We start from the raw sequence: 22,906 nt of genomic DNA, 5'->3' as shown, positions 1-22,906 counted from the left end.
AAATTGGACAGGCTAGACTTGTATCTGCTAGCATTTAGAAGAGTAAGAGTGGCTTCATTGAAACATTTAAGATGTTGAGACATCTTAGCAGGGAGGACAGAGAAAGACTGGTTCATCTTACAGGAGAATCCTGAACCAGGTGCCACTGTTGAAAAATAGGGGGTCAAGCATTTGGAACAGAAATTGGATATTCTTTTCCTCAAGAGGTTTTGAGACTTTGGAACTTCTGTTCAAAAATGGATGGAAGCAGAGTCTTTAAATATTTTTAAGTCAGGTAGATAGATTCTTGATAAGAAATGGTATAAATATTTATTTGAGGGAAGATAGGAATATGAAGTAAAGAATAGCCATGATCTTATTGAATGGTGAAGCAGGCTTAACAGGGTGAGTGGCCTACTCCTCCTACTTGGAAATTTGTGTTTACAAAACAGAATTGGCTGAAGAATACAGAGCTTTCCTTTAATGTCTTAGCATGGCTCTTCGATCAGAATCTCTACTCCAAACCAGAGGCTACTCTCTGCTCTGTACAGCCAGCTTCTGTTCCCCTTCACCATTATAGAAACATCTTTATTTATAATGGGTTAAAAAAAATTTTGTCAATATTTATTCATCAAGGTGAGATGTTAGCCCTGGGAATGGAATATTTTGCAGTTCACAGATCAAGGGCACTATTTTGTATTTCCAGGTCAGATGCAGAGGAAAACTTTCGATGTAATGTACCATCAACACGCTAAGGTCAGAGAGAACTCAAGTTAATACAGATTAAACAGCCACTACATGATTGCATCAAAGGTTCCCTGCTTAGATTAAGTGCAGGTTAGGTGCAGAGTAAAATTCACTTTACACTGTCACACCAATTGAACATCCAGAGCATGAATTTGATGCTAAGCTAAACTGTCCATCCTGTTTATTCCAGGCCTCATCTACCAATTCTGGAGCACTGACTACTGTATAGGTAAGTAAGTACATACACACTGTGCATTTCCAATTCTACTTGCTCAGAGCTGCAAATCACTGAGTACAAGCCAACCCTTGGAAACAAATATTCATTAAAATTCAATAGTTTTGACAATCTTTGTGCTGAGTCTTCAACTGTAGAAATTTAGATAGAGCAGAAAATTATGTTTGTACAGGTGTTTTGAATTGAAAACACGTGAGTATACTCAATATTGACCTTTCACCTTCAATACTAAAGTTAACAAGCAGTCCTTTGCTGTGCATTAATTTTCTTTAAAAATAGCTGCTGACTCATTCAATATTCCTCAGATATACATTTTCTTTATTGTTACTTAATTCATATCCTGAAATATTTGACTAATGGAAGGTATGACTGCTGGCAGCCAAGGGATGACTTGTCAGGGTGTCCACTCTTCACTTTTGAATTGCTCTTCCTTTCAAACAGCATTGAACTTTAAAGTTTGATTTGTCTGCTCATGAGGAACATTACGTCATATTGCAGTATTGGAAAATGTCGGAAAATCCTCCCGTGTTCTGGTCAACATTTCGTCAAAAGAATTAACAGGCTGTTTATTTTAAGGTTGTTCAAGGCATATTCCTAGTGAAGAGTGACTATCATGCATGTTTATGTTACTGTCGTTTTACATCCCAAAATTGGCTTCAGTGTCTTCTTCAGTGAGGTCCCTCAGATGATCTAATGTAATGATTGAGCATACATATCCAAAATGCACGTCATGAACCAAATTTGGGCAAAGTCCTTCGAAACCCAATTCACATGACCAAAGCATTTTCAAGCAATTGATTTTTACATTTTCCATTAATATAAATAAGATAAATACAGCACTGACATCGCCTTAATATGCCTTGTCATTGTCGATCACTCGCTAATGAGTTTGATTATTCACTAGGAAGTTCTGTGTCACTGGCTGTAGGTTCTATGGATCCTTGTGTGGCTGATCAGTCCAATCCTTGAACCACATCTGCAACCATATATTTGGCAGGTATTTTCAGGCGATTGAATTGGTCCTTAGCCTTGAAATTGCTGGCATTTCTGTCTTAAGTTGCTTTTTCGTACTTTCTCTTGCTAATGGGTGTTCCTGAAGAATTGTGTTCCATCATACAGGAGATTCCTCCAAATTCTTGTGAGATTCTTGTGAGCGAGGATCACCCAGGCATTAATATCTTTGCTGTATTTCCTGTGATTAACCTTCAGGGAGGTTTTGAAGTGTTTCCATAGCCAGTCCATTCATTCAAATGCTTTTCTTGAGCTGGAAGAAGAAGATTTACTTTGTAGTCAGGACTCACTCATCCTAAGTATAATGATTATAATGGGGGCAGCCAGGTGAATCTCATAGAATATTAGTTCACTGAATGGGGCTGTTAACCTGGTCCAATGTGGAAAGAATGTGTTATTTTTCTTGGCAAATGACATTAGGCCAAACGAAAACGAACGTGTCATCGTTCTGACTGCTTGTGGACCCGTAGATTTTTTGGTTATTAGGAGCCTCATTATCCCTGAGGCACTAGACACCTAAATCGTTCAAGAGTTGATGGATTTAGTTAGGAAATATTGCAACCCCAAGCCTCCTCTAATTCTGAGTTGCTATAGGTTTTACTCAGAAATTCGAGAACCAGAGTAATCCATATCAGGATTTTTGCCCAGGTTAAGGTGACCGGTAGAGGTATATAATTTTGGTTTGAATCTTAATGAGAAGATGAGAGATGTTTGGTGTATGGGATTAATGATGCAACCATTCAAAAGCACTTATTAGCTGAAGCCCAAATTGACTTCAAACAGGCACTTCAACTGACTTTATCATTGGAAATGCAGCAAGTTGGGAGGTGATGGCTTAATGGTATTATTGCTGGATTGTTAATCTAGGCACGTAGGTAATGTTCTGGGGTCCGGGGTTTGAATCCTACCATGGCAGATAGTAGAATTGGAATGTAATAGACACCTGGAATTAAGAGTCTAATGATGACCATAAAATCATTGTCGGCTATCGGAAAAACTCATTCGGTTCACTAATGTCATTTAGGAAAGGAAACTACCAACCTTACCTGGTCTGACCCACATGTGACTCCAAACCCACAGCAATGTGGTTGACTCTTAGCTTCCCTTTCAGTTTGGCAATAAGTGCTGGCCTAGCGAGCCCTGCCCTCAGCCCATGAATGAAATAAAGAAAAATGTGGAGCATATGAGTTGTAGGGTATTCCAATGGAAGTGGACATTCTTGCCAGTCCAACTGAGCTTGGGAATACCACTCAAATGCAGGCAATTGCATAGCGTCACTCAGGACATACACCAAACAGAGAGAGTCTAGGTCAGGCCACAGCAATACCGCATAGCAAGACCCCAAAACGAAACCAAGCCTTGACCAAATGATTAAAAGTTCTTTCAGGATCTAGGCTGGAATATCATTGTAATTGCTGTCAGTGTGTGGATCTGAGACAGCAAAAGAGTTACACTAGACATAAATAAAATAAGAGAAGCCAGGCCAGAATCCAGGAGAGTGCACAACATAGAAAGTCCACCTGCATCTGGCTTGGAACAGGCAAATTGCATAGCAACATCCACATCAGAAACAAGCAAAATGAACATTTGGTTAAATGGTCACCGGTTCTAATGGAGATCGGTACTGGTGTGGCTGTTTCAGCGATCACAGAACCAGTCCTTAACAATATTTGTTCTGGACCCCAAATCTTGAATTTGCGCAAAACCTTGGCAAGACTGAGAAGCGATACTGAGGTACCTTTACAGGAAGGTCTAGGAACCAAGGCCACCTTGCATGTTGACCAGGAAGCAAGACCATGATTCTGCAGGGTCCACCCAGTGCCATTTACCTTACAGGTTAAAGGCAGAAATCAGAAGGCTGGAAAGTGAAAGAATCATCTAATGAGTCCAATTTGCAGAATAGACAGCACCGGGCATGCCAATTGTGAAACCCAATGAGTCAGTCATTTTTGTGGGAATTTTAAACAAATGGTAAACTGCTTTCGGCAGCTGGCCAAGTACCCAATCCCTCACATTGAGGATTTATATGCAAAGCTAGCAGGGGGCTGTTCTTCACGAAGCTAGACATGAGCCATGTGTACTTGTAATTGCATTGAGATGAGGATTCTTAGAAGTAAGCTCCAACTAACACCCACAAAGATGTGTACCAATATATGAGACTGCTATATTGGGTATCATCAGTCTGTACAACTTTTCAGCTAATGATAGAGAACATTTTAAGGCCTACTCCAGGTCGCCATTTAAGTATTTAGAAAATTTGGACATTAGATGTTTTTCCCAGGTCAGTGCACACATTTGAATGGAAAAATATATGTTTCAGATACCCTAAATGACCTACTAGGGCTACAGAGTTCACAAGACCAAGTTACACCAATTTGAAGAAGTTGAGGGTGATCAAAAGTGCCCCTGCTCCCATGTCTGTACTGGAGCTTAGGTCTTTCCCTGGGTTGCTGACTTATTACAGAGAGTTCATATACAACCTGACCTTCATCCAAGCATCTTTGCATCATCTCTTAAAAAATGGGCCAGCCTTGGAAATGGTCACGTAACTAAGCCATAGTTTGCAGGGAAGTAAAGGAACAGCTGTCATCCTCTAAGGTGTTGCCACACCATTATCCCAAGTGAGATACTGCTGTTGACATTCAATGCATCTTCATACAGCTTCAGTCTAGTATTAGCTCATAGCTGGCTAATGGAGAGGAACACCAAGTAGCATCTACATCCAGGCCTTTGGCTAATGCAGAGCGGAAATCCATCCAAATAACTTAAATTTGCGCCCAATTTTCTGGTCTGGTGCATTTTTGGGCAATTTGTATCTCCCTTCCTAAGATCTAATACTATCCCTAATTTCTCTAGTTAGCCATGGTCAGGCCACTTTTCTTGTTTCTTTTCATGTCAGGCAGGAATGAACAATCATTGCCATTCATTCATGCTCTCTTTCAATGTTTGCCATTGCTTTTCCACCATCATCCCTTTAAGTAACGTTCCCCAATTTATCATAGCCAGTTCAGCATCATAGCCATGCACTTAATGAGGGTGATGCAGTGTAATGAGCTGGCATGCCAATACAACATGGGAGGTAATAGTGCAGATTTGATTTTATAGCTCAACTTTAAGTTATCTGCTCATTTAGTCACCAGCATATTCAGCAGCAGGAAAGAACTGAAGGTTTAATAACTCTAGAGAAGAAACCCTCATTGCAACAAAGAAGAATACTCCAGTGGAACGGTAAAATCATTTTAGACCTGATAAAACAAGACAATTAGCAACTCCTTGGAGGAGGAGAATTAGTAACCCCAAAACAGAGATAGGCTACCTCTTAAGGCAGTGGTCTGTGGGAGCAGTCCCAAGTTGGAGTTCAGCTCTGAGTGAACAGATATTGAAGCCTCTGTGAATAAAGTCTAAAATTCCTGATGGACCAGAGCAAACATTAAATTAGCACAATAATCCAAGCTGGAAAATCATGAAGTTAAAATATTACCTACAGCTTAGATCGAACATATGAGCCATAGCAAGCAGACAACATGAAGTATTCTTACAAAGATGGAAGTAAAGAGACTCAAAAAGAACGTAATCTGAGGTAGCAGACCTGGGAGATCATGAAACCACTAATTAAAGTGATAATGGCGGGCAAATTAAACCTAAAACTAAATTGACTTGATCAGAAATAAAGTTTGGAAAACTTTATTCAGACCTTGATGAAGGTGGGAGATCCTTCATAAAAGCAATGATCAAACCAGGAGGTATTTGTTTGAATTGTGAGGAGCAGGAATCAATCTTAAAAATCTTTAAAGATGAAGACATCAGGTGAGATTTATTAATGTCAGGAACAATGGGATTGATACAGTAACACAACACAAAGGCAGGAATCCTCCTTTTACCTGATAAGGGTGGGAATCTTCAATTTTAGCTGAAAACATGGGAAAACTCTTCAGTACAAAATAAGAAAGCAGAAACTGGACTAATGTGATACAGGGATAGGGGAATGGGAAAGTGTCTGCTGAAGGCCACCTGCTTGCTTTGCCTCTGACTGACTCACCATGTAGGCTACAGCCGTGAGACTCTAAAGGAAAAACACAACTTCCTGCTATTTAAACACCTAAAACCTAGGCCTGCAGCAACAATCTCTCGTACCTTGAACCTACAGAGCTCTGATTGTCTGACAGATCTTGGGATTTCAGTATCAACACTCATGATTCACTGAGAAGTTTGCAAATCAATTCTTGAGTGGATATTTGGAACTTAATCTGGTAAGCATGCTTCCTGGTAGGGCAGGGAGTCAGTCATTCTTGAATATATTCCTATCCCCAGCACTAAATCAAAGCCAAGAATCTAATGGGGTGGAACAGACTAAAGCAGAAGAAAAACCTAAAACTTGGATAAGTGATCCAAACATTACATTTAGCAAGCTGATATTTATATCAATGGACATCTGACAAATTTCAGATTAGATACCATGGCAAACGTGATCAGATAGTGATCCATGATTAAGAAAACACCGGTCTACCGCCAACAACAACGGAACTACATTGCCCAGGAGGCATAGCACTTGAGATTAAAGGGACACTGTTGGCAAGTCTCCCATACAGGGGATGCCAAATTTTGTTTTCAATAAAAGGAAATATGTGTCGCTGGCTAGACCAGCATCTGTTACACATTCCTAAATGTCCAGAGGGCAGCTAAGAATCAACTACATTGCTGTGGGGTCTGGATTCACATGTAGGCTAGACCAGGTAAGGATTGCAGATTTCCTTTCCTGATAGATATGAGTGAACCAGAGCTTTTCCTGACAATTGGCAACAGTTCCATAGTTATCATCAGACAATCAATTCCAGATTTTTTAAAAAGTTGAATTCCAATTCCACTCTCCTCAAATGGTAGAAAATCTGGGCACACTTCACAAACAAAATTCTCATTATTGAATAGGAACACTTGTCTTCATCTCAGTCTTATTCAAAATGGGGAAGAGATTAAGCAGTTGAAGCTGTGGAGCTCTTTTGAACAGGAATGCCCTCAATTATTTAAAGGGTTAGAGAAGCTGAATACTGAACACAGCAGTACACTGAAGAAAGATGGTAATCCCTTAAGTCTCTATGCACGTAGGAAGAGTCTGCATCCCTTAATGAAATCCCTTGTGGAAATTACAAGAATGTACATTTTGTTTTTAGTCACAAAAGCACTAAGGAGTGCCTGGACATAGGTTTTGTTCTTACCTAACGTTATCATTCAAGTTTGTATTGACCTTACTCAGCTCAACCAGTGATGAGGGAAATCCATTGTATGTCTATAAGCGATGAGAGGTTAGCTAAACTGTTCAAAAATAAAATTTTCCGAAAGTTCAAAACAAATAGTGGATTCTGACATGCCACTAGATGAGCAATCAAGATTGCTTATTATATGTATAACTCCTTAAAGGAGTTATTTCAACAAAGTTGGAGGATTAAATTCATGGTAGGAAGTTGTTAAACTCAGTGTTGACTCCTGAAGGCTGTAATGTACCTAAACCAAAAATGAGGTGCTGTTCTTTGAGCTTAAATTTGCCCTTGCCAAAAACACTGCACAGGTCTTGGATAGAAATACTTACATGAGAGCAAGATGGTGTGTGAATTGGCAAGTGACTGGAAGTTTGGAGTAATTCACAACTTTAATGTTAGTTGAGGATCCAGAAATTCTTAAGAATGGTAAATTGGTTTGCAATTTTTTTGCCTCACTTGGCACTTGCTATAGAGCGCTTCAGACAACTCCTCAAGGAAACTTAAGAATGGAGTTGAAACACATATTAAAATAATGTTTTTTAGAGGATCAGGGACATGTTGATAACTACCAATGTCTAAGTACTCCTCAAATGATCTTTTTTTCACCCACAAGATTAGGAGCAGTGTATTAAGAGATTTCAAGCCAATTGGAGAGATTGTGATCAAGACACAAATATGATTTGGAGATGCCGGTGTTAGACTGGGGTGTACAAAGTTAAAAATCACACAACACCAGGTTATAGTCCAACAGGTTTAATTGGAAGCACACTAGCTTTCGGAGCGCCGCTCGTTCATCAGGTGGTTGTCAGGTGGAGGAACTTGAAATCGGGCCTTTGAATCTGGGCGTAGGGACACTCCCACAGTGCTGCAAGGGAGCCCCTCTTTACAATATGTGCTCAAACATTTAATAACCAGCACCTGTTTCTTCTTAAACTTAGCTAAAGATATTAACAAACTTAACAATGCTTTTAACCAAACAATAACTGGTTACCATTTTTTCTTCAAACTCAAGCTTCTGTTAAATTTTCATAAACATACAAAATAAATAAAATACATATATTTTCAATGTTATAATCTATTGTACAAATTTTAAAAATCCACTAGATCCATTGTTTAACAATTTCTTTTTTTCATATAGAAATAATAGCAAAGTGACTGAAGGAAACATTTACTTTTCATATTCTTATAATAAAATATTCAATGCTCTTGACTCAATGTTCCATGCTTTAATAATAATGCAAGAGATCCCAGTTCAAGGACATTTTTTTCATTCGTACAAGGGATGTAGGAGTTGTTGACATTCGTAATTGTCCTAGGGTAGTTGGTTGTGAGGTTTATTCTTGAGCATTCGAAGTCCTACTAGTAAAGGCACGTCAACAATGCTGCTGCGGAGGAAGTTTCTGGATTTTGACCCATCCATAGTGAAGGGTCCCATTTTTCAAGGAGCATAATTTTAATGTGAAAGGCAAGAGATTTAGAGGAGATTTGAGGAGAAACTTTTTCACCCAGAGGGTGGTGGAGGACTGGAATGCACTATCTGAGAGGGTGGTTGAAGTAGAAAACTCCCAACCTCTAAGAAGTACTTGGTTGAGCACTTAAAACATCATAACGTTCAAGGCTATGGCCCTAGTATGGGAATGTGGGTCTAATGTAGGTAGTAGTATATTTTTAGCAATGTAGTCTTGATGTGCCAAATGACTTCTTCTGTAATGTATGATTCTACGATCAATGATATGGTTTCAAGTCAGGATAGTGTGCGACATGGAGGGCAACATGTAGGTTATGGTGTTCTCGTGCATCTGCTGTTCTTGTCATTTTAGATGGTAGAGATTACTGACTTGGAAGGTGGAATTAAAAGACCCCTGGTAGAATCACTGCAATGCATCTTGTAGACAGTAATATGAATGCCACTGTGCATCAGTGATGAAAGGAGTGAATGTTGGATGGGGTGCCAATTAAGCACAATATTTTGCTCTAGATGGTGTTGTTAAAGTTCTGAAGATTTTTGGCTGTTGTTAAAGACGGCTTAGCCAGATTTAGCAGGAGCTGTTGAGAGATAGGGAATATCTCAGTATCTGTTCACATAGCATTGAAGATTATCAAAAGCCCAATAAGTTGGCCATATTTTGAGCTGCAACAGCATTTATGTTTGCAGATGTCATACTTATGTATGTTGGGCTACTTATTGTTTTAGCTTCACTGTCCGATGATGTTCTAGTTAGCTATGCCAAGAAGAATGGGAATCAGGACATGCAGAGAAAGAGCTCAGTCAGATATGTTATGACCTAGAATCTCTAAGAATCTATCACCAATTGTGAGACACGTGCAATGTGCAGCGCTATGACAGTTGTTGATATCCATCATACTTGCAACAAGATTGTTGGGATGGGTGGGCACAAATCCATTTGTTTTTGATGCAAAGTACTAGCTCATTGCCATCCATTATTTCTCCCAAAGGTTAGAGATTAAGGATATGCAATTCCATGGATGCAGTTATCAGAGGCTTACATGAGATATTAGCAAGGCATGTTATCCCTGACGTAGTTTTGGACAATGGATCACAGTTCGGTCAGTTTGCAGTGAGTTCTAAATTTAAACATGTTACAAGATTGCCAAAATGCTCACAGAGGTTAAGTTGCTCTTAGAGAAGAACATTGCCCTCCAAATGACACTGCTATATTATAGTTCACCTTGCTCCAATGTGGTCTAACACCATTGGACCTGCTGACGAGCAGGAGGTGAAGACTCAGCTTCCTGAGCTACCAAAGAAGCTACCAAAGTCATAGCCATCCATTCTCTTAGTTCTCATTGACTTACACTGACTTTCAAATTCTCAAAACACCTTGTTTGAACTTCTCATCAATTTATATAATTTTAGTTCAAAGCCTTGTCTTTTCCTAATTTACTAAACTAATGAAAGCAGATGCATTATGTGGAGAAAGACCTGCTAAAGAATTTCCTTACTATAGTTGCATGGATAGATCCATGTGATGTCATTTCACATGGCATCAGCAATCTGCAGTCTATCTTGTGGAGTACCTTCAGTTCCAGGGATGTGACATCCCATGCCCTTACAACACAGTCTTTTTACCTTTGCTGTAAGTTCAAACAAGTGTCAGACCTACTTTGGGCTCAAATATGGGTTCCACCTCATGGAGATATTTGTCAACTTTGTAATGGCAATTATTTACTTTAGGGAGATTGTGAATCAAATAGGTATAAGTTTCAATCTGCAGTATTCTTTCCAACCAATCTATCGAAGTGTTAGACTTGAACGTCATAGAAGTGGCTTTAGCACAACAGGAGGGTCCTGTTCAAAGTTTGGGAGAAGATTTGTAGCTCGGGTGCTCGTTGTTGTGGTTCTGTTCGCCGAGCTGGGAATTTGTGTTGCAGACGTTTCGTCCCCTGTCTAGGTGACATCCTCAGTGCTTGGGAGCCTCCTGTGAAGCGCTTCTGTGCTGTTTCCTCCAGCATTTATAGTGATTTGTACCTGCCGCTTCCGGTTGTCAGTTCCAGCTGTCCGCTGCAGTGGCTGGTATTTGGGTCCAGGTCAATGTGCTTATTGATTGAATCTGTGGATGAGTGCCATGCCTCTAGGAATTTCCTGGCTGTTCTCTGTTTGGCTTGTCCTATAATAGTAGTGTTGTCCCAGTTGAACCCCATGTTGCTTGTCATAGGAGGATCCTGTGCTAATGTCTCTCAGGACACCATCCTCTCAAACAGTCATCACAAAAATGAAAAAAAGCCAGATGGGCCATTTTGCTCTAGTAGCAGCAGAAATACTGCACCGTATAATTGGACCATAAACACTGAAGCACCCAGAGGCCAAGATATTTCAAGTGCTTCTGAATAACATCAATCTTTCACAACTCTGCTGAAGTGACCAGGGCGATAGCTCATACTGAAAATCTTCTCTGATTATTATACATGAATGACATCAGAATTCAGTGCAATAATGGACCAAAAGTTAATGTAGCCAGTGAATAAATGATATATGTTATTCATGAGAATTAACTCTGCTTTTTAAAATTGCTATGACCTTTAGTCAGAACAGCACAGTACCCTCTACAGTGTCAAATTGGATAAAATGAAGCAACATAAAGCAAGGTGAAAATAAGATTGGATTAAATGAAAGAGGAATAAAAGAAAGAAAAGAAAATATTGTTTGTAAAAATCTGCAAGTACAAAAGCTCAAGGTTGGAGATTCCAAAGTACAAATTAATTTTCAATATCAGAGAGATTGTTTAGCAAATACTAAAACTAAACAAGTATCAAAAAGGGTCTTGAGATAGAACTGGACAAATACTAAATTTCTGTGATGGCTTGAACCTATATTCATCAAATACATTCATGAATGCTACATTGCTTAACCTTTTAGAATGCAGAGCCAGATAGCAAGATGCTGTTCTTGTGCAGTTTTTGGAAGTATGGAGCATCACAGATAGCATATGGATTTTTTTGTTTAATTGTTCAGTTGCAATCACTCGTAGTTTTTGTCCAATACGAACATTAACCTCACTACTATTTTTGTAATAAAATATGGTGTATTGTATTTCATATTAAAATCAATAGCTTTATCATTATTGCATCTTTAGTACGGAGAATATTTTCATTGCAGTTTGTCTTTATTGTCCAAATGTAATTGATATAGATGTTCACTAAATAATCATATATGTGATTTAGTGCAGATTTATGGAAAAGTGAAACAATAAAAAAGGGTTGCTGAGGTTCAGGGACTCTTTCTTTCTCTACTATTAAGTAGATCACTGAATGTGTTGCTCTATCAGCTACACACTGTCTTCTCTAGTGACAATTGACTCTAATGGCTTCTGTTTACATTCTCCCACATCTAATTTTCCCATTTCTTTTTGATTTGTCTTCTCCAATTCTGATCCTCTTTGCCTGCCAGGGAATGAAGAATGTTGCTGACTGCAATGCTGTAGCCCATTGTCCCTGAATCATACGTTAAGGAGCCTTTGGAGTAATCAAGAGATATAAACCTGTGCTTCAAATTGTCAACAGCTTGATTTATGGTGCTCCTCTGGTCCAAGAGTCTCATTGTAATTGTCTTACATTGATATAGAGGGTTGTAAAGGAATGCCATCAGGCGGATATGGGAAGTTATTCTCAGCAGCCATATTCAAGGTAGATGGAAAAACTAAAGAATGGTAATTATTACACAATAAATAGAAACTGATGTAGACTTGTATTATTAATCTGTAGTAACTATCAGCTGGATGAACATTGATAGAGCTAAAATTCATCTTATTGGCAGAATCTGCTAAATTATTTTATAATGTCCCAAAAGTGTTATATTCATCCTATTCTGGCACAAGGGAAGACAAACATTGTGTAAAGACTAAGAATAGTGGGAAAATTGACATCAACTAGGCCTGATGCAACAGCCTGAACTGCAATAGACTGCAGAAATCAGCAATGGCCAATTGGTGAGGCTTAAATATCTAAAAGAAAGTTATTCTCGGCTAATGGCCTAGTGGGTATAAAGGCTTTTTTACTGGTGGTATCAGTAAAGGAAATATACTGAAGCAGTTAATGGGACTGAAAGCTGATGAATCCCAAGGGTCTGATAATTTACATCCAAGAGTACTGGGAGGTTCATGTGGATATAATGGATGTATTGGTTATCATCCTTCAAAATACTGTAGATTTTGGAATGGTCCAGCAAATTGGAGGGTAGCAAATGTAACCACACTATTTAAGAAAGGACGGAGGAAGAAAATCTGGAATTACAGACCAGTTAGCCTAACATCAGTGGTAGGGAAAACAGCAGAGTTTGTTAGAAAGGATGTAATAATAAGGTAGTAAGAAAATATCAAAAGTATTACAAAAAGAGATTTATAAAATATCAAAAGTATTACAAAAAGAGATTTATAAAAGGGAATTTGTATTGACAAATCCACTGGAGTTTTTTTTTAAGACATAACCATAAGAATAGATGACGGAGAATGGGTGGATTTTGTGTAATTTGGTTCTTCAGAAAGATTTTGATGAAGTCTCAGAGAGATTATTGTGTAAACTTAAAGCACATGGAATTCGTGATAGCTGGAAGGTTGGAACTGGGGTGAGATGGGGGAGGGGAAATGAGGAAACTGGTGAAGTCCATATTGATGCCCTGCAGTTGAAGGGTCCCGAGGCAGAAGATACGGCATTCTTCCTCAAGGCTTTGGTTGGTGAGGAAGTGGCGATGGAGGAGGCTCAGAACCTGCATGTCCTCGGCATAGTGGGAGAGGGAGTTGAAATGTTCGGCCACAGGTTGGTGGGGTTGATTGGTGCGGGTGTCCCGGAGATGTTTTCTAAAGTGCTCTGCAAGATGTCCAGTATCCCCAATATAGAAGAGACCGCACCGGGAACAACTGATACATGACATGACATGTGTGGAAGTGCAGGCAAAACTTTCGTGGATGTGGAAGGCCTTGGGCGGAGGAAAGGGGGGAGGTGTAGGTGCAGGTTTTGCAATTCCTGCGGTGGCAGGGGAAGGTGCCAGGAGAGGAGGGTGGGTTGTTAGGGAGCGTGGACCTGATGAGGTAGTTGCGGAGGGAAAAGTCTTTGCTGAAAATAGATGGGGTGGGGAGGGAAATATATCCCTTGTGGTGGGTCCATTTAGAGGTGGGCGGAAATGTCGTCAGATGATGTGCTTTATACAGAGGCTGGTGGAGTGGAAGGTGATGATCGGGGGTTCTGTCCTTGTGATTGGAGGGGTGGGTTTCGAGGGTGGAGGTGCAGGATGTGGATGAGATGCGTTGGAGGGTATCTTCAACCACATGGGAGGGGAAATTTTGGTCTTTAAAGAGGGAGGCCATCTGGTGTGTTCTGTGGTGGAACTGGTCCTCCTGGGAGCAGATAAGGCGGAGGTAGAGGAATTGGGAATACGGAATGGCATTTTTGCAGGAGGAATGGTGGGAAGAGGTGTAATCCAGGTAGCTGTTGGAGTCGGTGGGTTTGTAAAAATGTCAGTGTTGAGTTGGTCCTTGTGGATGGAGGTGGAGAGGTCTAGGAAGAGAAGGGAGGTATCAGAGATGTTCCAGGTGAATTTAAGGTCAGGGTGGAATGTGTTGGTGAAGTTCATGAACTGTTTGACCTTCTTGAGGGAGCACAAGATGGTGCTGATGCAGTCATCAATGTAGTGGAGGAAGAGGTGGAGAGTGGTGCTGGTGTAACTCTGGAAGATGGACTGTTCTACATAGCTGACAAAGAGACAGGCATAGCTGGGGCCCATGTGGATGCCCATGGATACTCCTTTCATCTGGAGGAAGTGGGAGGATTCAAAGGAGAAATTATTAAGGGTGAGGACCAGTTCAGCCAAAAGAGTAAGAGCGTCAATGGAAAGGTACTGGTGGGGACGTCAATAGAGAGAGAAAAAATGGAGGGCTTAGAGGCCCTGGTCATGACAGATAGAAGTGTAGAGGGATTGGATGTCCATGGTGAAGATGAGGTGTTGGGGGTCGGGGAAACGGAAGTCTTAGAGGAGGTGGAGGGCGTGGGTAGTGTCTCAAATGTATGTGGGGAGTTCCTGGACTAGGGGGGATAGGACAGTATTGAGGTAGGTGGAGATGAGTTCGGTGGGGCAGGAGCAGGCTGAGATGATAGGTCAGCCGGGGTAGTCAGGCTTGTGGATCTTGGTTAGGAGGTAGAATCGGGCGTTGTGAGGTTCCCGAACTAACCTCCTGATTCTACTTCCTATCCACTTTCCGCACAGACCGCTCCCTCTGTGACAACTGGGTCAGGTCCACGTCCCGTAACAAGCCACCCACCCCTCCCAGCATCTTCCCCTGCCACCGCAGAAATTGCAAAACCCGCATCCACACCTCTCCCCTTTCCTCCGCCCAAGGCTCCATTTATTGTATCCCTTGCTCCCGATGTGGTCTCCTCTAAACTGGAGATACTGGACGTCTTCTCACAGAGCGCTTTAGAGAACATTTCCGGGACACCAGCACCAATCAACGCCACTGCCCTGTGGCCGAACATTTCAACTCCCTCCTCCCACTCCCCCGCTGAGTATATGCAGGTCCTGAGCCTCCTCCATCACCACTCCCTCACCACCCAGCACCTGGAGAAGAACACCTCATCTTCTGTCTCGGGATCCTTCAACGCCAGGGCATCAATGTGGATTTCACCAGTTTTCTCATTTCCCGTGTGGGCGACACAGTGGCACACTGGTTAGCACTGCTGCCTCACAGCGCCAGAGACCTGAGTTCAATTCCCGCCTCAGGCAACTGTCTGTGTGGAGTTTGCACATTCTGCCTGCATTTCCTCCGGGTGCTCCGGTTTCCTCCCACAGTCCAAAAATACGCAGGTTAGGTGAATTAGCCATGCTAAATTGCCTGTAGTGTTAGGTGAAGGGGAAAATGTAGGGGAATGGGTCTGGTTGGTTGCTTTACAGAGGGTTGGTGTTGACTTGTTGGGCAGAAGGGCCTATTTCCACACTGTAAGTAATCTAATCCCTCCCCTGACCTTACCCCAGTTTTAACCTACCAGCTCAGCACTGCCGTCATGATCTGTCCCACTTGTCAATTTTCCTTCTTACCTATCTGCTTCGCCCTCCTCTCTGACCTATCATCTTTACCTCCACCTCCATCCACCTATTGCGCTCTCAGCTACCTTCTCCCTAGCCCCACCCCTCTACCATTTACGTCTCCACCCCCAAGGCTCTCAGCCTCACTCCCGACGAAGGGCTCCAGCCTGAAACATCGATTTCCCTGCCCCTTGGATGCTGCCCGACCTGCTGTGTTTTTTCAGCAACACACTCTCCATTGCCTGCAACAGTAGTAGATCACCATCTTTGAAGGCATTTAAATGGTCATTGGATAGGCATATGGACGAGAATGGAATAGTGTAGGTTAGATGGGCTTCAGATTGGTTCCAGCGGTCGGTGCAACATTGAGGGTTGAAGGGACTGTACTGCGCTGTTAATGTTCAATGTTCTATGGTCTATCTGTCCCTCCACCTACCTTAGTGTTATCTGCAAACTTAGCAACACTACCCTTCATTCCTTCATCAGATTTTTAATGTATAATGTGAACAATTGTGATCCCAACACTGACCTCTGTGGAGCTCCAATAATCACTGGCTGACATCCTGAAAAGGACCACTTTATCCCTATTGTCTGACTTCTGCCAGTCAGCTAATCCTCTATCCATGCCAGTGCCTTGCCACTAATACCATGGGGTCTTATCTTTCTTAACTCTTTGCTCCCTGAGTTTCTTGAAGTTCTAGAATGCTACTGGTGTCCCCAAGCTTGTGGTCTTCTGGGAGTATGATGAATTTTAACTTGACTTGAAGCAGATTTATTTTAAAAATACTTATAAGTAAAAAATTCACAATGCCCACAATACTTTGAGGTTCTGATTCATCAGCATGAGATCTATTATGAGTTGTATCTATAACATCAGGACGACAAATGTAAATTTTATTTAAATGCTTAGGGTGATGCTGTAAAAGGTGAGCTCCAAGACATGAAGATGTATTGTTGAACCAATTTGACAGTAAAAAATTTCAAAAGGGAATTGTATGGGTTCTTGAAATTAGTGAACTTGCAGGGCTACATGGATAGAGCAGGGAAATAGGATTCAATGGATTGTTCAATAGACAATAGTCAATAGACAATAGACAATAGATGCAGGAGTAGGCCATTCTGCCCTTCGAGCCTGCACCGCCATTCAATATGATCATGGCTGATCATTCCTAATCAGTATCCTATTCCAGCCTTATCTCCATACCCCTTGACTCCACTTTCTTTAAGAGCTCTATCCAATTCTTTCTTAAATGAATCCAGAGACTGGGCCTCCACTGCCCTCTGGGGCAGAGCATTCCACACAGCCACCACTCTCTGGGTGAAGTAGTTTCTCCTCATCTCTGTCCTAAATGGTCTACCCCGTATCTTTAAGTTGTGTCCTCTGGTTCGGCACTCCCCCATCAACGGAAATATGTTCCCTCCTGCCAGAGTGTCTAGTCCTTTCATAATCCTATATGTTTCAATCAGATCCCCTCTCAGTCTTCTAAACTCAAGGGTATACAAGCCCAATCGCTTCAGTCTTTCCGTGTAAGGCAATCCTGCCATTCCAGGAATTGACCTTGTGAACCTACGCTGCACTCCCTCAATAGCCAGAATGTCTTTCCTCAAATTTGGACACCAGAACTGTACACAGTACTCCAGGTGTGGTCTCACCAGGGCCCTGTACAGCTGCAGAAGCACCTCTTTGCTTCTATACTCAATCCCTCTTGGTATGAAGGCCAGCATGCTATTAGCCTTCTTCACGACCTGCTGTACCTGCATGCTTGCCTTCATTGACTGGTGGACAAGAACACCCAGATCTCTCTGAACAGCCCCTTTACCTAATTTGATACCATTGAGGTAGTAATCTGCCTTCCTGTTCTTGCCACCAAAGTGGATAACCAGACATTTATCCACATTAAACTGCATCTGCCATGCATCTGCCCACTCACCTAACTTGTCCAGGTCACCCTGTAATCCCCTAACATCCTCATCACATTTCACCCTACCACCTAGCTTTGTGTCATCAGCAAATTTGCTAATGTTATTGCTGATATCATCTTCTATATCATTTACATATATTGTAAAAAGCTGCGGTCCCAGCACGGATCCCTGTGGTACCCCACTGGTCACTGCCTGCCATTTCGAAATGGAGCCGTTAATCACTACCCTTTGTTTCCTATTAGCCAACCAATTCTCTATCCAATCTAGTACTTTGCCCCCAATCCCGTGCGCCCTAATTTTACTCACTAACCTCTTGTGTGGGACTTTATCAAAAGCTTTCTGAAAGTCCAGGTACACTACATCCACTGGATCTCCCTCGTCCATCTTCTGAGTTACATCCTCAAAAAATTCAAGAAGATTAGTCAAGCATGATTTCCCCTTCATAAATCCATGCTGACTCTGTCCTATCCTGTTACTATTATCTAGATGTGCCGTAATTTCATCCTTTATAATAGACTCCAGCATCTTTCCCACCACTGAGGTCAGACTAACTGGTCTATAATTTCCTGCTTTCTCCCGCCCACCCTTCTTAAAAATTGGCACAGCATTAGCCGCCCTCCAATCCTCAGGAATCGACCCCGATTCTATTGAACTCTGGAAAATAATCACCAGCGCATCCACGATTTCCCGAGCCACCTCCTTCAGTACCCTGGGATGCAGGCCATCAGGTCCCGGAGACTTATCAACCTTCAGACCTAACAGTCTCTCCAACACCAAATCCTGGCAAATAGAAATTCCCTTAAGTTCAGGTCCTTCAGCCACTGTTACCTCAGGGAGATTGCTTGTGTCTTCCCCAGTGAACACAGATCTGAAGTACCCATTTAATTCCTCTGCCATTTCTTCGTTCCCAGTAATATATTCCCCTGCTTCTGTCTTCAAGGGCCCAATTTTTGTCCTAACCATTTTTTTGCCTTGGACATACCTAAAAAAGCTTTTACTATCCTCCTTTATATTCTTGGCCAGTTTACCTTCGTACCTCATTTTTTCTCTGCGTATTTCCTTCTTACTAATCCTCTGTTGTTCTTTAAAAGCTTCCCAGTCCTCCGTTTTCCCGCTTATCTTCGCTAAGTTATACTTTTTCTCTTTTAACCTTATATGTTTCTTTACTTCCCTCGTCAGCCACGGCCGCCCATGTCTCCTCCTGGGATCTTTCTTCCTTTTAGGAATGAACTGATCCTGCATCTTCTGCATCATACACAGAAATATCCGCCATTGTTCCTCCACGGTCTTCCCTGTTAAGGTATTGAACCATTGAACTTTGGCCAGTTGCTCCCTCATAGCTCCATATTTCCCTTTATTCAACTGAAATATTGTCACTTCAGATTGTACCCACTCCCTCTCAAATTGCAGATTGAAGCTTATTGTATTATGGTCACTACTTCCCAATGGCTCCTTCACTTCGAGGTCACTGACCAATTCTGGTTCGTTACACAATACCAGATCCAGAATCGCCTTATCCCTGGTTGGCTCCAGCACCAGCTGCTCTAAAAATCCATCTCTGAGGCACTCCACAAAGTCTCTTTCTTGAGGCCCGATACCATCCTGATTCTCCCAGTCTACCTGCATGTTAAAATCCCCCATAACAACTGTAGTTACATCTTTGCGACAAGCCAATTTCAGCTCCTGATTCAACTTACCTCCAACATCCAGACTACTGTTTGGGGGCCTGTAGATGACTCCTATGAGGGTCTTTTTACCCTTAGTGTTTCGAAGCTCTATCCACACTGACTCTACATCCCCTGACTCTAGGTCCGCCCGTGCAAGGGACTGAATATCCTCCCTTACCAACAAGGCCACCCCACCCCCTCTGCCCGTCAGTCTATCCTTATGATAGCACGTGTAGCCTTGAATATTCATTTCCCAGGCCCTGTCCCCATGAAGCCACGTCTCAGTTATCCCCACAATATCGTATCTGCCAATTTCCAAAAGAGCCTCAAGCTCATCCACCTTGTGTCTAATGCTTCGTGCATTCATATATAGAATTTTTAATTTGTTACTGCTCTCACCCTTCCCCTCAACCCTTATTTCACTCAACTTTACAGCATGATGCCTTTTCCAGTTTGCTGCCTCCTTGATACAGTTGTCTTTCTTGACTTCTCTTGTTCTAACTACCCCTTCAATTTCCTTTTTAAACATCCAGCTTGTCCCCTCCCCCCCCGCTACTTAGTTTAAATGTAGCGGTGTTGCAGCAGAAAACCTGAGATCTGACATAGGTTAGATGGACTGAATAGGTTCCTTTTGTCCTTCACTAAAGTCTCAGTGGTTGGGGCAGGTTCTTAACACAAACAACCATGTAGTGTTCTTCCCTTTGAATCTATTTTCAGGTCAGCCAGCTTCTGAATCTCTATCCACGACATTATGCAAAACGTATTATTCCTATAGATTTTGCGAACAGATCGCCTTTTAGGAGTGTGACCATCCAAAACATCCCTTTCTTCCTATTGTATTCCTGCTGGATCATTTGATTTGATTTATTGTTATCACATGTACCTAAGTACAGTGAAAAGTATTGTTTTGTGACTAGTATAGGCAGATCATTACATACAAGGACATACAGGTCACAGAGTGCTTAGACAGAGCAAGGCATCCAAGGTTACAGCTGCACAGAAGATGCACAAAGCAAGATCAGCATTAGATTTGAAATTAGACAGGTCCATTCAGCAGTCTAATACCAGCAGGGAAGAAGCTGTTCTTGAACCTGTTGGTTAGTCTGTTCAAGCTTCTGTATCTTCTATCTGATGGAAGAGGTTGAAAAAGAATATTACCGGGGTGGGAGAGTTCTATGATGTTGTTGGCAACCTTTCTGTGACAATGAGAAGTTTAAGTGGAGTCCATGGATGGTATGTTGGCTTCTGTGATGGTTTGGGCTGTGTACACAATTTTCTGTAGTTTCTTACAGTCTTGAGCAGAGCAGTTGCCGTACCAAGCCGTGAGACACCCAGATAGAATCTGTAAAAGATGGTGATGCTCTTTATGGACATGCTAAATTTGCTCAGCTGCCTGAGGAAAAAGAGGCATTGCTGTGCCTTCTTGACCTTCGCGTCTATGTGGGAGATCCAGGACATATTCTTGGCTAGCGTCACTCCTAGAAACTTGACACGCTCGACCCTCTCCACCTCAGCTCCGTTGATGTGGGTAGGGGCATGTCCTTCTCCTTTCTTCCTGTAGTCAATGATCAGTTCTTTTGTTTTACTGACATTGACAGATAATTACATTTTGCTGTTTCACAATGAACAGGAATCCACCTCTTCCGGCTTCTTCCTGCTACATACATGAATCACGCCTGTGGAAGTATAGCTCAGCATAATAAACTATTCCAATAGTCACTGAATATTGGTTTACTTGTGTGCGTTGTTAGAGTAGCAATATGAAGAGTTAATGGGCAGATAGGAACCAGTCCAAAAGAAGTTGTTGGCTGCACTTAACCCAGCAGCAATTTCTAATGCAAAAAGACTATCAACTATTTATTTTGCATGTGTGAGCCAGAATGTATGGTTTGACAGGCTATTTAACCATCAGGAAAGTACCATAACATAGTCCATTCCTGTTTTCACTCAAAACTCATATAGTGCGTATCCAGCCAGATTCATTGGATTGTAATCTTGAGCAGGAACTCAACTTACTTTTTCCTTCCCAGCCAAGTCAATTCCTGTTTAATACTTACTGCTTGCTTTTACAATTACTCAAATAATAGAAGCAAAAAAAAATCAGTCATCACCTTTCATTTCACAAATGTATTTGCACATTTTGATTTCTCTTAGGTTGTTGTAGCTTTGCATAACAGAGAATAAACAGACAAGAATTGTATCTATAGATATGGAGCGCGAATGATGTAAACAGGATAAAGCTGCAGTGCAGAACAAACAGTGTCTGCTATTATTTCTCGTGAAGTTAAAAAGTAATAATTTTACTTTCTCTCAATCATTCTTTTATCTTTCTTAAAGGTCAGGATATCTGTGCTAGAGATTGTGCCTGCGTGTAGTGTCAACATCAGGCACACCCAGGTCAGGACCAGCATGGTTCAACTGAAGTGTAAAGCTATGCTATACTGTTTCACATATATCTTAAATTGACTTATTATCTCTCTTTGACATTTTAATATTGGCCGTCTTTCTGACACTTTGATGTGAGATTGTCAATTTTGGGGAGGAAATTCTGTCATGGTTGGGTAAATACATTTTATTTGATAGATTTTATATTGCCAACACACAGAGAGACAACTTTCATAGTTTCTCCCCTTCCCTCATTTAAATGTAATTGGTGTACTCTCAACACAACTATGTTACACATGTATACGCGAAGTTGCGATTTCCTGAGCAGGAGTAGATATATGCTGATGAACGGCACTTCCTAAAGATGGAAACAGTTTGAAGTTGTGTTTTATGTTGTAATGAGGCAAAGCAGGAGGGTACATGTCGAGTAAGATTTGTTTGAATGCTGATGTCTAGCAATAAGGTTCAAATGCAAAGAAGATTCTTTGAAATGCCACTATTGTAATGCCAAGAAAGTAAAAATGTCAAACAAAGAATCGATTTCATCAAAAGGTCAGTCAGGTCAGTTATAAAACTACTTATGGTAGTTATACATGTCACATTATGGTTTACTCTGCCTTTTACAAAGTATTAAAGTACCAAAGCACCCCCGGTGCCCTCCCCACCATCACTCACTGTTAGCAACATTAAGGCTGTCCTTCATCATGGCTGCTCAAAGTCTGTTTATAGACATAGCTGTGGTCACTGTTGAATGTGCTGCAATGTCACCACTACCAGCTTGTGGTTGGGGGAGTTTACTGCCACCTTTCTTTTGTTTAAACTTTGTCTAAGTACCTACCTGGTTTATAGAAATAGAGAGAGAAAAAAACAACTTTACTGAGTCTTAAAGCAAAGAAGCTCTTGTCTTAAACAAGATGCAATAGACAATAGACAATAGGTGCAGGGGTAGGCCATTCGGATCTTCAAGCCAGCACCACCATTCATTATGATCATGGTTGATCGTCCACAATTAGTATCATGTTCCTGCCTTATCCCCATAACCTTTGATTCCACTATCTTTAAGAGCCCTCCACTGCTTTCTGGAGCAGAGCATTCCATATATCCACCATTCTCTAGGTGAAGAAATTTCTCCTCAACTCTGTTCTAAATGGCCTAACCCTTATTTTTAAAC

This window comes from Chiloscyllium punctatum, chromosome 25 (assembly GCF_047496795.1).
Source record: "Chiloscyllium punctatum isolate Juve2018m chromosome 25, sChiPun1.3, whole genome shotgun sequence".
NCBI lineage: Eukaryota > Metazoa > Chordata > Chondrichthyes > Orectolobiformes > Hemiscylliidae > Chiloscyllium > Chiloscyllium punctatum.
This window is presented reverse-complemented; position numbering follows the sequence as displayed.